Source organism: Alligator mississippiensis, chromosome 4, assembly GCF_030867095.1.
Source record: "Alligator mississippiensis isolate rAllMis1 chromosome 4, rAllMis1, whole genome shotgun sequence".
In the NCBI taxonomy this organism is placed as follows: domain Eukaryota; kingdom Metazoa; phylum Chordata; order Crocodylia; family Alligatoridae; genus Alligator; species Alligator mississippiensis.
In genome coordinates, this window is record NC_081827.1 from 85,545,274 (window position 1) to 85,561,473 (window position 16,200).

The window sequence follows — 16,200 nt, forward strand, 5'->3', positions numbered from 1 at the left end:
GAATAGCACACAAAAGCAAGTTAGTCCCAAACTATATGGGCGTGTGTGCGCGCGCGCTGCAAGGGGGGGGGGGGGGGGGAGGAGGGGGGAAATGGACAGACAACACTTTACAGTGGCTCCAGGAGCCACTGTAATGAAAGCGCACAGAGCATTTCATGTACAAGAGTCTGTGCTTAAAAAATGGCAGCAGTGGTGCTTTATCATCTGAAGATCACTGAACAAGCTTTAGATAGTGCCCCCACCACCATTTTTCAGTGCAGGAATGCTCATACACAAGACTCTGGAGTACAGTAGTTGCCATGCTTCAGCAGACTCAATTAATCAAGTAAATACAGCACATTGGAGCAGCCTCACTACTTGCGTATAGGTGCCCTTTGGTCCTTAATAGACTTTAGTGTCATCAGTCTAAGAATACCTGAAAATGGTGGTACAGCTAAGGGAGATGTCAGTTCAGCAACTTGCTGGTCATGACATGACACCACCAGCGTCACTTTAAAAGTTGATTTAGGATGCATTACCTTGATCATTGTTTGCAGTTGATGATTCCCCCCCTCAAATCCAGACTACTTTACATATCTTCCTAGGTTCCAAAAAGCTTTCATTTATCCCCAACATGGAGTTAAACACTTGCATATTTAAGAATTTCCTATTCAATATACAAGAGTTAGAAGAAGTTGGGGGAATCCAAGTTTTAGGCAGTCAACATTCCCTCCCCACACATTTCTTTAATACTAGTTAAAAGCATTTATTGGTTCACATTTGATTCAATATGGAATTGACAGAAGTTCTGCATCCTCTCTATTCTGCCATCGCAGCAGTTTAAAAGTAAAGGTGATTAAAGCATGGATCATTGTACCAACACCACTCATTCAAGATATATCTGGGTATACAGATAATTAAAAAAGGCTTTAATATTTATATAGTAGGCCCTAAAGCAGGGATGGGCAAAATATGGCCCTTGGGTCAGATCAACCCATGAACTGACTGGATCCAACCTGTAGCTATCTTGTGGTACTCCGCTTGGGGCCAAGCCTGTCTCCTCCTCCTGCTGCAGCTTCTCCCCTGCCAAGAATAGCAAAGCCAGGTGGATTCTATCCCACCACACGAGGCCTAATGTGGCTGATAAGAGGCCCGTGCATGTGCACAGCCACAGCACAGCACACAGGTGGTGAGGAGCACAGCATGGCAGCTTGGAGAGCTGCATGCAGCTGGTGAGTCTGGTGTGGTGGAAGGGGAGGGGGAAGGCAGATCAAAGAACCCTTCCACAGTGAGGGAGGAGTGGGGCTGGGGCAAGTGCTGCCTCCCTGGGACAGGGGGGCAGGCACAGCTCCCACCACTCAAAGGAGGGCGGGCGGGAGCACATGCCCCAGATCTGCCTGGGGTAGGGGAGAGGTGGGCTAGGGCCAAGGCTGCGCAGGGCTCTTCCTGGCCCGCCCTGCCCCGAATTGAATCAGAAGACCCATTAATCTCTCTGAATCAAAAACAGAGGCTTCAAAGCCAATTCAGAGAGAGATTCGACAAAACCGGCCATAGGAAACAAAGTAGAAAGCTGCGATTACGTACCTTGGCATACCTGGCCCGGCTCGTGAAAGCAGAGATGGTGGGGTGGATGGAGTGCCCCAGCATCCAGTTCTGGTCCACTTCTGGGTCCCCCACACTCCCGTGAAACACTCCATCTCAGCCTTCACGAGCCATACCTGGTACTTCGAGGTACATAAGAAAAAAAAAAAAAACCTATAAAAGCTGTGTCTAAGAATCAGCGATTTCCCTGAATCTGAAGGTTTGATTCGGATTCAAGCCAAAACAAACCAAAGGTGATCCAAATTAGTAAATCAAATCACTGTCCCCCCAAAAATTGGGCCAAATCCGAATCAAATACTGCCCACTTCGCACACCCCTAGTGACTGGGTCGGGCAAAATAAAGAGTTGCATTTATCTACAGCCTCCTTACCAGTGCTCAAACTCTTATGCACTGTTAAGGGTGGTACAACTGAACCTTCCAGACAAGAGATTATATGCTCAATCCTCAAATTTGGGGTAATTAGAAGCAACTTTCAGATGAAGCAATCCTTTCCAGAAGACCAACAACTTTTACCCAAGACTGGAATTGCCTTTACTTTCACCACTATTGCTTTACCATTGCCACCTACACCAGTTCCATTAATTATTTTAGGAGTTACCTCATACCAATCATCTAAAGGGGGAGAGTTATTCCAAATCTTAGAGTCAGCTTCAGATGCAATACAACAGCACCCTCAAGAACAAACAATGATCTCAGCAGGCAGTTTAAATGGGTGGCTATTAGCCCTGTTGTGCTAGTGTCAGTTCACCAAACTAGTCAGTCCACCTAACTACTGCTTATCTGCTCCTGGGTACAAGCAGCAGCCCAGCATGCTTGAAGCACACTGTTTGACACAGTACCTTACCGACACAATCTGCAAAGTGCTACAGAAAAAACAATCTATTAATTTAGAATATTAGGAGTCTGAGTAGTACGTTTTTAAATTAAGATGCATGCCACAATGAAAACTCTAAATGTGTTGAAGCTTACCTGATATTCCAGTTTAGTAACTGACCATTTTTAGGAGGACTGTCCCTTTTAATTTTAATTGGCAAGGGCTGTAAAATATCTAGAATACTGTTAAAACTTGAATTGGCAGCAAGCTACATAGCAACAGTTCTGTGCCAATTGACCAAGCCACCCCAAATACATTTCTATGCATTTCTGCCCTAGAGAAAAAAAAAAAGTTACCTGTCCATTCTTAACTGTATGCAGCAATGATCTCATGAACCACCACCAGGGGAAAAAGAAAACAAAAACAAACCACCAAACCAACCCTCCCAAAAAACACCACAAATAAGACAACTGTCCAGATACAAGATGCACCAAAACCGCAGCTGTGACTCTTTTGGTTACTTTAAAAAATAATTCTGCTTTATATTGTAAAGAGGAGTTCAAGATGCTTGGAGCTTCCCTATTTGTGTTACAATAGCACTGTACTATGGTCTTGACCTAGACAGCATCACAGAACATACGTATACCTTTTTTGCTATATAAAAAAAAAAAACTTCAAGCCAACTTGCAAAAAAGTTGCAGTATTAACTGGATAAGTTAAAAGCCTTACTGTCTAGGCAGCTGGACAAAGCTACACTAAGCAAATTTTTAGTGTATTAATGGATAGTTCTTTTGACTTTGTCTTAAAATATATGGGTTGGGGTACTCATTTAACTATGGCATTTACTTCTGAAGAGCACCTGAAGTCCAGAGGAGCCACAACAGTTATTTAAGCTAAACTAGCATAGGCCTCTTGCACCAAAGTTCTCCCAAACCTGAAAGAGGCTATAATATTTTGTTAGTTGAACTTTGTGTCAGTGGAATAAGCAACTTGAAGTCTCATGGAAGACTAAAGTAATTATGACAAAAATCCAGTCAGTTTATAGAGACAGGTTAATAAAGATTTGTCCATGTTTTCTGTACAGTATATGGTACTGAAAGCTACCACTTCAGAGATAAGATACTGTACACCAGGTAACCAGGACTGAATAATGTAGCATTCCCTCCAGCTACCTTATCTTTCAGTGAATAAGGGCACAAGCTATGGTAGCAGATTACAAAAGATAGATTCTACAGAAGCGTGTTTGCAGGACAGCCACGTTTCCTGCGCTTGTCATTGTGACATGGGCAGGCATTCCTCCTGTAGGCGACAGCATTGAAGAAGGTACAGGACTCCGATATCTGGGTGGAGGGGAAAATTTCCAACTGTTCCAATTTTATAGGGTCAGGGTCATATATAAAAGAGTTAAATTTTGAACAGCATAGCTTAGAAGCTCTTCAAGAACTTGTTCCAAGGATCATAAATGGAGAATAACAGGAGTAAGCTTCAGTATCTATACTCACTGGAAGCTATTTTTGCCAGTGCATTCAATAATGAATGGAAGTCTGTTTAGTGTGCAAGTGTGCACTAAATAGTTCTGTAAGGTATTCAACCCTTTAAAAATGTGAAATTATGTATCAAGATCTGTCCCTTAAAAAGGAGGGTTGACAAAGCAAGTCCCATGTTGATTAAACTAATTTGCAGTTTGTCAAAAAGACTGAATATTTACGCACCTTCTCTAGTATCTCTAGATCACATAGTAGTTGCAAATGTCATTAAGTACTACCCTGGTCAGAATTTCAATAATATTAAAGAAATTAGCATTTCAAGTCAGCAATAAGCCAATACATCACTCTCATGTACTAAGTAGTCTTCTTTAAAGTGTCAAGCTTCTTGCCAAGGGGCAAGTTGTGCTCAATAAGGGTCACTTGGCCAGTGTATGAATTCACAAGTGCACCTCCTCCCAGGATGGAGGATGTCAGCAAGGGGACTGTGCTGTCCTAAAGATGCTCCCCACAAACTTGCCTGTTTGGACAATTTAGATGGGAGGCTGTCCTCAGGTTTTTGTCAAGACATTTAGCTCACCAATGAAGTGTGAAGAAAGGGTTTTCTGCACAAGTCAAATCAAAGAAGTCTCATTTGGAGAAACAGACCTTGGGTGCCATTCATGATTTCTGCACCAAAAAGGAAAAAAAGGAAACCCACCAAACCACTTGCTTCTTACCTCATGTCTTCATGTCCAGTTCTGAGGGAAGGGGGAAGGGTTTGATGTGTACACATGAATAGAGCTTGTTTTACATATACAAGAGTCACAGGAATAGGGATGTTTTGACATTTGCACATTTATTTGTTACCTCTTATCAGGAGACAGAAATCAAAATTCCTCAGTCATTCTCTGGTTTACTCTGCTCTATCTCCAGACCTCAACCCTGTGAGCTCCACACCCATGCCATTACCTGTGATTAAGTTATTGACAGCATGTCATTTGTCATTAAGAATTAGATTTAGAAACAATGGTAGAGGTTACATTCTGTTAGGCAACCTTAAATAATCATTTATTCAAATCGATGATGCCATTGTTCACATGCCACAGACCCTACCCAATGTTGATGAAATCATAAGAACTAAAAAACAATTTCTACAAAGCTTTTATTCCCCTCTGACAGTGTTAGACCAACTAAAGTGAGACAGATCAGGTCCACATTTCTGATTTAAATGAAATGTCTCAGGCAAAAAAAAATTCTAATTTAAAGCCCAAGATGAATTACAAACTCTACTCCAAGTCTTCCTGACTGCTACCTCCACTGCACATGTATTCCCCCCCCTCCACACACACACACTTTAAGCCTGAGCTTCTGTACAATACTACCATGCTCTGCTGATCAGTTGCTGGGTTTCAAAAAATACTGAAACTCCTATTTCTAAGACAGTGATTCTCAACCAGGAAACTGGGATACCTGGGAGAGGGAAAGGGGGTGGAGCCAAGTGATCCTTTGAAGGGTGATCCAGGAAGTATGAGGACATAAGCAGGCAAGGGCTGGCTCAGGCTGTCTCTACTTGGCTGCTCCCCTACTTTTTATAAAAGGGGCAGGCAGTAAGGGTAAGCCCTGTAATAAAGTAATTTTTTTTAAATGGGGTGCACCACAATTTAATGAAGTTATATAGGAGTTTTCCCAAGTCTAAAAAAGGTTCCAAAAAAGGCAGTTTAAAAAAAGGGATATAGGTTTAAAATTCTTATTTCACCAACTCTCCCCCCTCTCCAAGATATTCATATAGCTATTTACCCCTATTATAGCGCCCCCCCCCCCTCCCCCAGTACTCTTCCTTAATGTTATTTACTGAAGGCACTAATAAGCAGTTAAAATAGCAACGGCTGCCTCATTCCTGGGTTATTCCAGTGACAAAGTAGCAGAAGAAAAGTCCAAAAAACCCACAACTTTCAGTTGTGTTGACTATAGGAAATAGTCAGCTACAGTAAAGGCAAATAGCCATATGAATGGCTTGTAAATAATGGAATAGAATGAATATTTAACTTAAACCAACTACTGTACATCTTCCAAGCCAATATCCACCTATATATTAGTTTTCTGACTAGACAAGTGGCTTCTAGTATGCAGCAGCACTTATTTCATTGTAAAACCAAGAGGACAAAGTATGCCCTATTAGATATCACACTTGAAGCCAATAAAGATAACCCTTTCAAGAGTTAACTAAGATCCTAGATTAGTGCAACAAGCCTATGCTTTCTCCAATATACACAGCTCTGTACCAACTACAGCCAATTAGAGACTTTTTACTTTGTAGGTGGACAACAGTTGAGCTTTTAATCAAAAGCTCAAGGACTAGGAAAGGAAAGTTTGATTAAGAAATACCAATTCAATTGGTCTGGTAAACCCATAATACTTAAAAGGAAATTCTGAAGATTGCTCAACATCATTTTAATTAAAGTTAAGTTTCAATAGGATGTGTTGATTACTTTTGCAGCAAAAGAAAGTTACCAAACACTTCAATTGCAGTGATCAGGAATCATACATTGTCTCTAAGTTATCATAAGAAGGTTACATTACGTTCCCAAATAAGTCTACACCCATTAAAAAAAAAAAGCTGCCAGCAATTTTCAGTCAGCAAAAATAAAAATCCATCTCCTTGTACATCTCATGTTGTGCCATTTCTGCGGACAGACTAGTTCACAGGCAAAAAGATAGCAGCACCAAGGTTACATTGAGCTGTGTAAAGAATACCCAAGTACCATTTATATGTACTGTTAATAGCAACAGAAATAATAGTTAGAAACAATTTTACATAATCTTGTCCATCCACCTATGGAAAAATGCCTACTCCATTTTGAACCGATTCTGACAGCATCCAGCAGTTCCCACAAAAAAGACAAACACACACCAAAATCTCCATTCCAAGCTTAGAAGTTTTCTAAAAAAGTTATTCATCTGTATATAATTTCCCCCATAACTTAAGAGAGTCTTAAAGAATTTTAGAAGCTTAAGACATCTTTTAGTTACACAGAAAATACAAAGACAGTGACATTAGACCAATCTGCTTTAAAAGTTAAATCATCCAAAGTTAGAAAATGTCAGCTCTAGATGCCTTACACAAGTCCCTGCAAAACAAGACACGACCATAGCTCAGGATTCCCACCCATTAGAAGCGAGTATTCAGTTTGTAATCCCAGGCATCCACAGAAGAGAATGACTGATATTTCATGCTCAGTAGGATTTTCATTACTGTGAACATTGTAGTTCAGACTATCAAGGTGGCAGTACTGGTGGGGTGGGGGCAATTCCAAGTGCTTTCATCCATGCCAACAGTAGCTTGGACACAGACTACTCAAGCTAAAAGCCTCAAAGTCACCACCACAGTAGAAAGAAAGGAGCAGGAGGCGAGCAAGAACCACCCCCCCCCCCATGCCAGTCCAGATCTGCAATTTGACATTTTAAAAAGGTTTAATTATTTTTTACTGAACTATTCAGTGACCACTTTTCCATTTGCACACTAAACAAGTTTCCATTCATTATGCCCCAAGGATTTAAGTTCTAGTACACTGGAAGCTATTTCTAACAGCAAAGTCAATGCTTTAAGATACTCAAATTTACTTTAGTTAAAAGGCTGCATTTGTGGTCCCTGGAATGAGTTCCTCAAGAGCTTAAAAGCTACAATGCCAGTTCAAAATGTAATGGCCTTATTATATAGCTAGTGTAAATTAAAGATGGTAGTAAGCTAAACAAGCAAAAAAAAAAAAAAAAAAAATTCAAGTCAACCTGTCAAGGTATTTTTCAAGTCAGAAGCCATTTTAAAAAGAGCCTCCTTAAACCCACTTCATACCTGTAACACTTTAAACATATACAGCAATGCCCCCTTCCTCCCCAAAGATTTGCAATGCCATGCTCCTTCATACAACACAATATTAATGGAAGATACTACTCTTTACACCAAGGGTATACTTTGCTTACACTTCCAAGTCTTAAGCTATGTTTTATAGCTCTAAGGGGCATCACTTCAACTTCCTAACTGAATCCTGCAAATTCATTACTTTAAGCCAAATACATTTATTTCTCCCTCCCACACTGAAATCATAGGAGCTTTGGACTACAGATCATGCATTTTTATGAAAAGGAAACAATTAAGCTTTTAAAAATTTCCAGCAGCACTTAAGAAAGCTCAAAATCAAGTTGCATATTGAAGGCAGGACACAAAAGGTCAGTGCCAGGGAACTCTAGCATCACCTCAAATAATCATCCTTCGGCCCCAGAAGAGATCCTTCAAAGAAGACTTATGGTACGCCTTATTCCTCTTCACAAGTTTACAAAAAATTAAACTGAAGCAATGAAACCAGGTGAAGGAGTAACTGGAACATTATCCTCAAGACTCATTCCCTGCTATGAATGTCATTTACCTCAACAGCTAGTCAGATGAATGCCATGGGAGACTAGCGCCACTTAACCATAAATCTTCTAGCTTCGGAAAAATTAAAGCAGATGCTTCTTGTTAGCTCAACAGCAGCCACTTACGTTGCTAGCGAATACCGCGCTAAATGAAATGCCTCCCAAGATCGTGAGCACAAGCACTGCAGACTGGATTTCTGAGGAGAAGCCTTCTTCCCAAAAAGCTAACAGAAGCTCCTCCGGTTTCTGGGCTCTGACACTGGCGGGGAAAAGAAAACTGCTCTTTGAACAGCAAAGGCAGGCAACAGCAGAGGTATTCCCGCAGTCACCATCTTCTGGATGCTTCCCCCACCCTTGCAGGCGCAATCGCTCCCTAGCGCACCAGCAGCCAGCGCTCCCTCGGGCAACTGTTAGCGCTCGGAGGCCCCCCGCACTCAGGCCTCTCCAGCAACTCACGTGGTGCAGCATCCAAAGGTTACACACCCCGTCTGGCGGAGAGTGACAGTGTCAGCACGGCCAGGGCGGGAGACGCTTCCTGCTCTGCAGCGGGGCCAGCCCGCCGCCACCGGCTTCCAGGAGCTGCTGCCGACGCCTGCGGCGGCCCTCGCCCCATCCCGGGGGCACCGCAGGCCCGGGGGAGCGCACCCCGCCCCGGGATAAAGCGGCGCGAGGCGGAGCGCGGGGAGGGAGGGACGCACGCACGCACGCGGGCGAGGAGACACCCTCCGCCACCAGCTGCGGCTTCGGCTCCCGACGCAGCCCGGCGGGGGGCGACCGGCTCCCTTCCTCGCCGCCTGCAGGGGAGGATGCCGCGCAGCAGCCGCCGCCTAATCCCGGCGATTTAACCCGGCAGGGGCCCGGAGCCACCTGCATCTCCGGGCTGCCCGAGGGGCGCCCGGCGCCTCCTACCCGGGGGGGGGGGAGAGGAAATGAAGCCGCCTGCGGCCCCCGCAGCGGCTCCCCTCAAGGTCACGGCCGCCAGGTGCGCACTGCACGGGGCCTCCCCGGGCACCTGCCGGCGCGGCCCCGCGCCAGGATAGGGGGAGGGGAGAGGAGCGGGGGGCCGCAGCACCTTACCTCGGTGCAGCCCCGCTGCAAGGAGCCGCCGGCCCGACCGCCAGTCCCGGCGCTGCCCGCCCCGCCCCGCCCCGCGCCGCGCCGCCCGCCGGAGGGAAGCGGCGCCCTGCGCGCAGGGGAGGGGACACACGCAGGGGCGGGCTCCCCTCGCCTCGCCCCGCCCCGCCCCGCCCCGCCCCACGCCCGGCGGCTCCTCACGACGCCCACAGCACCCCCGCCCGCACTCACCTGCCGCCGGGCCGCAACCGCCAGCGGGCCCCAGCCGCGCTCACGTGACAGACCCGACTCGCAGGCAGGAAGGCGGCGGGGAGCGCTGCGCACCGCCTTCAATGGGGGGGCGGGGGCGGGGCCTGTGATTGGCACCGGCGCCGAGCGGGCGGGGCCCCGCCCCCTGCCGCGCTCTCCCATTGGCTGCGCCCTCTGACGTGCTTGTTTCCATGACGCGGGGGGCGGGCCTAGGCGTTTGATGGGGCCCGGCGGGTTCGCGCGCGCTGACTTTGCCAGGAGCGGGGGGCGCTGCCCCGCCCCTCCCCCGCGGGGCCCGGCTCTGAGGGGCCCGGGCCCCGGCCCGGCCCGGCCGCGCGCGGCGGGGGGGGGCGGGGACTCGCTGGGCGCCGGCGTGGTGCTGCAGTGCGGGGGGGGGCTGCGGCCGCGCGGGCTTCGTGTCGCCGCCTGCCCGGGAGCCCGCGCGCGTGTCGGGAGCGCCGCCCTCCCGGGCCCGGCCTCGCCTGTGAGCGGGCGGGGGACCCCAGCGGGGCGGGAGGCTGGGGTGAAGGCCCGGCCCCACGAGAAACTGCAGGTGTTCAGCCCCTGCCTGCGGGAGGGGGAATCGCCAACCTCAGAGGTTGTGAAGACCCGGCTAGACAAAGCCCTGGCGGGGGTGATAGGGCTGGGGATGGCCCTGTTGTCAGCAGCGGTTGGACTAGAGCAGCGGGTGTCAACCTTTTTTGTACTAGGACCCTTTTGTAAATTTAATGTCCGGTCCCTCGCTCCCAATCTGTTGCCCCTGCTGTGAGGGTCACGGGGGCCCAAGCAGCCCCTGGCAGGCTGGAGCTCTGCCAGCCAGCAAGGGGGAACCCAGTTTCCCGTGTTTTTCTCCTTCAAAGGATCCATTTTTTAAGTTTGTTCACAACCCTTGCATATATTCTCACGACCCACTTTTGGGTTAGGTTGAGAAACGATGGACTAGACCTACTGACGTCATTGCTAGCCCTCATTTTCTGTGAAGGCAAAGGCAGGCCCCCACCCTTTAGGCCTGAACCGTTTGTCAGTGGCGGTTGTGGCACCCAAGGGTTGAGAACACAGTGCAGAAGTGCTGGTTCCCACTCCCATTTCTGACACGGATCAGCCCTGTTTTGGTGAGAAACTGCCAGCTGTAAGGCACAACTGTGCTGGATGCTCTTGGTTTGGTCCTTGGAAGTCTTGTTTTTGACACAAGCGTGTCTACTCAGGAAGGCACTTCATTGGAACGGATGGCCAGCTGTGCTCCAGGCCCTCAGCCCATCATAAATACCCCGCCTTGCCATTGTTGGTGCTCAAGTCCCAGAACTGTTAAAGCCAGCACTGTAAAGACATAGGGAAGCTGGTATAACACTCAGAGCATGAGCCTGAGGCAAGTAACTGAGCCTAGAGGGTTAAGGCAACACAGTGAAGTCAGTATAAACCAGTCTAGGAGCCCCAGCAGATAAATAAATCATTCTGACTACCTTATCATCACTGCTTGCTTGTGCCTCATTGTAGCTTCCTCTTTTCTCACCTGAATCTCTTTCATCTTTCTCCTCATTCAAGTGAAACAATCAAAAAATAAATGCTAACAGTAATTGGCTCCTGCCCATTTTGAATGCCAGCAAAAAATATTACCTTACCCCACATACCTGGAGGTCATTTGAGAAATCAGAACAATGAAACACAAATCTTGCAGAGTAGTTGATCAAGAATCTTTCTTGACTTTCTTCCCAGAAGAAAATAAAATCTCTAACCACATACACCAGAAGAAATTCTCTCACTGCAACTCAGTATCCTCAGCTGCACTGATGCATTGTGGCTTAGCTAGACTTCCCCAGACACTTGAAAATTTCATTTCTGAATACAGCTTTATGAGACTGACAGATGTGTTCTGCACACTTCTGTCATGGCTCTTAGGAAGACAAAATTAGCTTTGGTAGAGCCAAGAAAGGGTGAGCTTCTGGTTAAGGCACAAGGGTCTCATTCATTTCTGGATCTGCCACAGATTTCTTGTGTGACCTTGAGAAGGTCAGCCAGTCCTGCTGGGCTTCTGTTTTCTATTCATAAAATGGGAATAATTATATTTCCACATCTTAAAGGGATGATGAGACTTAATTCTTGTGAGGTGCTTGGATACTGTAGTGAGGGAGGCCGTAAGATTGGATACATTTTTCACAAACAGACAAAATATTAGGCTGTCACTGTTACAGTTATTGCAGTGTTAACATTCATTCTACAGTTGCATCCCAGAACAATGTAAAAGTATGCAACAAAAAAAGGTGGAAATAAAAAGTTAATTTCCACAGCTACTTCTCTGAGAGGTTTTCAAAATGCTTCAGAAATTAATTTTCAGAACTAGAGTGTTCTCTACTATTTTCCCGACAGACTTGATTTCACAAAAGATTTTGTAAGACATTCCTCTTTCCAAAGGTTAGCATTTCTGATAGGGTAACAAAAACATATCGTCTCATTTAGGTCACAAACCTTAAATTCTCCATGCACAAAGGCATACTTCTACAAACATTAACAGTTAGGAAAAATGACTATCAAGAGAATACACATTGGTCTGCAGACAGTTTTGACAAATTGATTGGTTGTAGTAAATTAACTTTGTGTACAACACTATTAGGGTCTAGGTGTCACACCTTTTTACAAATGGAGAAAGTGTTGTGCAGAGAAGTCAGATGAATTTCCAAGGTTCCCACAGCTGTATCAGCATTTCCACATGCATTTAAACACCTGGAATGCTTGTACAACATTTGGGCCAAAAATTATTAAAGTGATCAGTGATTCTAGGGACCTCAGTTTATGGGTACCCAGCTTAGTATTTCATAAGAACTGGAGGACTTGCTGGATAATTACTGGAGGGCTTACTGGATAATTGATTTTCCAGTAATTTCTCCAAATTGGGAACACAGAGAGCAGAGAACCCTGCTCTAGAATGGTCCAAGAAGGAACTTTCTAAGACCCTGGGTACAAAGCAAACCAGTGCAGACATATTTTTTTTAAGTTCTTGCTGCTACTGAGAAAATTGAAACTGGGCCACAACACAAATAAGTGTGAACAAGACTTTGTTGAACTTGGTGCAACTGTAAGTATTAGGACAGTTTGTGAAACGTCAGGAGCATTTTTGCTTGTGGACATCGAGCTAAAATTTGCCTAAAGAGGCTACGAATTTTCAGACGTTCCCCAACCAACTACATTAAATTCAAAGTCTTGTAAATGTTTTGCCTACACTGATTCACATAGTGCACAGAGGAAGCAGTGACATTCATTTTATGCCAGTTCAGTTGATTTTCTCAACTCAGTCCAACATATTCTTGCCTGCTATTCAAACATCATTCTAGACAAGAGTCCTTTTCTTTCTGTAAAGCTGGCTGAAGTTATCTTTTAGAGTAATTTTCCAAGAAGCCTCTAGCTACTTATAATTCCCTTGTTTCACCTTTGGAAATTGGGTATGCCTTTCACTACTAGCATCCTCTGTAAAAATATTCAGCTTTTTAATTTGACATGGGATAATACCTTTCCACAAAACGTTTACAATCAATTATCCATTTTTTTAAATTTGAAATACAAAATTAACTGAAGAATTGATTTCTAGAATGTTTCCCCGAGCTCTAGTTTTGTTCTGTTTTGGTCCTTTAATTTCCTGTACTTTACATCTTCTTTGCTTTTCTTCTCTGTTTTTCTCCTCTGCTGGCTTCTCTGATTCGATGTTGTTTTTGGTAAAAAATGTGCATTGTTATCCTTTTTAGCCCACACAATTAACACAAACTTGTGGCTCTGTAGGTTCCTTCCACTGGGAAAAGAAGCATGACTGAGTAATCTTTGGTTTAATAATGTTTGTTTGCAAAGAATGTACAAACTAGGCACATCTACACGTGCAATTGATGCAACTGAATATACTCCTGTTCAGCTTGAGCTGGAGTTGGAGTAAACTAATCCCAATGTCACCGTCTACATGTGTTTAAGCATAGTAATCTACTGCACTGCCAGACATCACTTGTATCTCATGGGACTGTCTGGCAGTTCAGTAAATTAATCTACTGTGCCGTATTTGCCATGCACATGTAGATGGTGATGCTTTACTGTGCAGCAAATTAGTGGGGTGGGACACCAGGCCATGAGAGGAGCCAGAGGCTACGAGATGAGCCCCAACTGCCCTGGAGAGGGGAACATGAATTGCTGGGGAAAGCGGGCCCCACAGGGGAGGTGATTTCTGGGGGAAGAGTACTCCACTGGGGAGCCAGCAAATAAAGGCCCCAGTCCCAGCATTGGCCCAAGAAGGAGGGCACTGGGCCCCTATTGTTGCTATTGAGAGTTTTGCTAGGGCCTGTGATCTCTGGAGAAGGGGACCCTAGCTTCCAATTTGTCTATGCTTCCAGAATAGGGTTGGTATGCGCCTAATGTTTTGGAGGTTGCTCTGTATATTGTCTATACCATTTCTAAACAAATTTTTTATTGTTATGTTTTACCATATATATATATATATATTCTTGTTTAGCTGCTACTTTCTCTGTGTGTGAACTTACCCTTCCACTGCCATATTCTATTTACTGTCCCATTGGATTCCTGGTTATTCACCTGCTGTGTTGATTTACCTGCGCTTACCTATTTCAGGATCCATCACTCCTCTGTGCCTGGGTTGACTAGAGGAGTCACCGTGCTTGTTGCTTATAGGGTTCCCATATCGGGTTTTGTGCTGAGGGTGACACCCCAGTGGAAGGTCAGTTCCCAGACCACCAATTATTTTGGAGTATTGTTTATTGTCTATATTTTGTGAATATTTATTCTCCTGTTTCAGGTGTATTTTATATATTTATATTCTGAATCAATAAATTGTATATAGTTAAGTAACATTTGCCTGTCCTGTAACCTTATGACCAGGTCACGAAACGCCTGGACACAGGAGGAGGGGTGGATGTCGTATACTTAGACTTCAGGAAGGCCTTTGATACGGTATCCCACCGCATACTGGTGAACAAGTTAAGAGGCTGTGACTTGGATGACTACACAGTCTGGTGGGCGGCAAATTAGCTGGAGGGTCGCACCCAGAGAGTCGTGGTGGATGGGTTGGCTTTGACCTGGATGGGTGTGGGCAGTGGGGTCCCGCAGGGCTCGGTCCTTGGACCGATACTCCTTAATGTCTTAATCAGCGACTTGGACAAGGGAGTGAAATGTACTCTGTCCAAGTTTGCAGATGACACAAAGCTATGGGGAGAAGTGGACACGCCGGAGGGCAGGGAACAGCTGCAAGCAGACCTGGACAGGTTGGACAAGTGGGTAGAAAACAACAGGATGCAGTTCAACAAAGAGAAATGCAAAGTGCTGCACCTAGGGAGGAAAAATGTCCGGCACACCTACAGCCTAGGGAATGACCTGCTGGGCGGCACGGAAGTGGAAAGGGATCTTGGAGTCCTAGTGGACTCCAAGATGAACATGAGTCAGCAGTGTGACGAAGCCATCAGAAAAGCCAATGGCACTTTATCGTGCATCAGCAGATGCATAATGAATAGGTCCAAGGAGGTGATATTTCCCCTCTATCGGGCGCTGGTCAGACCGCAGTTGGAGTACTGCGTGCAATTCTGGGTGCCACAATTCAAGAGGGATGCGGATAACCTGGAGAGGGTCCAGAGAAGGGCCACTCGTATGGTTAAGGGCCTGCAGACCAAACCCTATGAGGAGAGACTAGAGAAACTGGACCTTTTCAGCCTCCGCAAGAGAAGGTTGAGAGGCGACCTTGTGGCTGCCTATAAGTTCATCACGGGGGCACAGAAGGGAATTGGTGAGTATTTATTCACCAAGGCGCCCCCGGGGGTTACAAAAAATAATGGCCACAAGCTAGCAGAGAGCAGATTTAGATTGGACATTAGGAGGAACTTCTTCACAGTTCGAGTGGCCAAGGTCTGGAACGGGCTCCCAAGGGAGGTGATGCTCTCCCCTACACTGGGGGTCTTCAAGAGGAGGTTAGATAACCATCTAGCTGGGATCATCTAGACCCTGCACTCTTTCCTGCCTATGCAGGGGGTCGGACTCGATGATCTATTGAGGTCCCTTCCGACCCTAACATCTATGAATCTATGAATCTATGGCTCTATAGCAGACAGAGGGATTTGAACCCAAGTGACAACCTCCCTCTCAGCACACTATTGCTGGTCCACCTATTCCACAATTGGGTGTACCCGGGTTACAACCAAAAGAAAAAAAAGAACAAAAGGTATCATATTCCTGGAACTAGAGATGAACAGGAAGTTTGAGTTGGTAGAGGACCTGGATCAGGAGTGAAAAAGTAAACAGGAAAGATGAATAAAGGAGGATGACCCCTTCAGACTATTATCACGAGTAGCAAAGAATACATTCAGACAGCACCTTAGGAGGCAAGCAGTTCTTGAAGGCAGGAGTGGAATGTGCAAAGGGAACAAGGCCATGTCCTTTTGCTGGATGATGGAGAATACATGGAGCATTAATGTTGGTTATTTCCCTGGGAACAGTGTCCCGGTATGGTGAGGCATTGCCTAGCCTAAGCACTCCAACCCTAACTCCAGGTTCTTTTCTTCCATGAGATTTCACCCCCTGGAATGTCTCTCTTCTAAGCTTCATATCTCACACAGCTTAAACTTCAACAT

At 45.8% G+C, this 16,200-nt stretch overlaps 1 protein-coding gene and 1 long non-coding RNA gene across 10 annotated transcripts in view; one reads left to right on the forward strand and one right to left on the reverse strand.

The window, feature by feature from the left end:
* The window catches only part of ATP2B1 (ATPase plasma membrane Ca2+ transporting 1), a 93,116-nt gene extending 83,440 nt beyond the window's left edge, over window positions 1-9,676 (reverse strand). For 5 of the 9 annotated variants that reach the window (XM_059726168.1, XM_059726166.1, XM_059726167.1 and 2 more), the window contains exon 1: window positions 9,578-9,676. The gene's annotated coding sequence lies outside the window, so the exon portion shown is untranslated. Of the gene's footprint in view, window positions 1-8,283; window positions 8,354-8,398; window positions 8,611-8,728; window positions 8,895-9,349; window positions 9,424-9,577 lie in introns of those variants that run through there. The other 4 variants (XM_059726161.1, XM_059726163.1, XM_059726162.1 and 1 more) reach the window with 4 other exon arrangements.
* Window positions 9,677-10,006: 330 nt separating this feature from the next.
* LOC109281500 (uncharacterized) overlaps window positions 10,007-16,200 on the forward strand; it is a 42,346-nt gene continuing 36,152 nt past the window's right edge. Inside the window, exon 1 of the long non-coding RNA XR_009461642.1 lies at window positions 10,007-14,300. This is a non-coding gene — a long non-coding RNA (uncharacterized LOC109281500). The remainder of the gene's footprint in view (window positions 14,301-16,200) is intronic.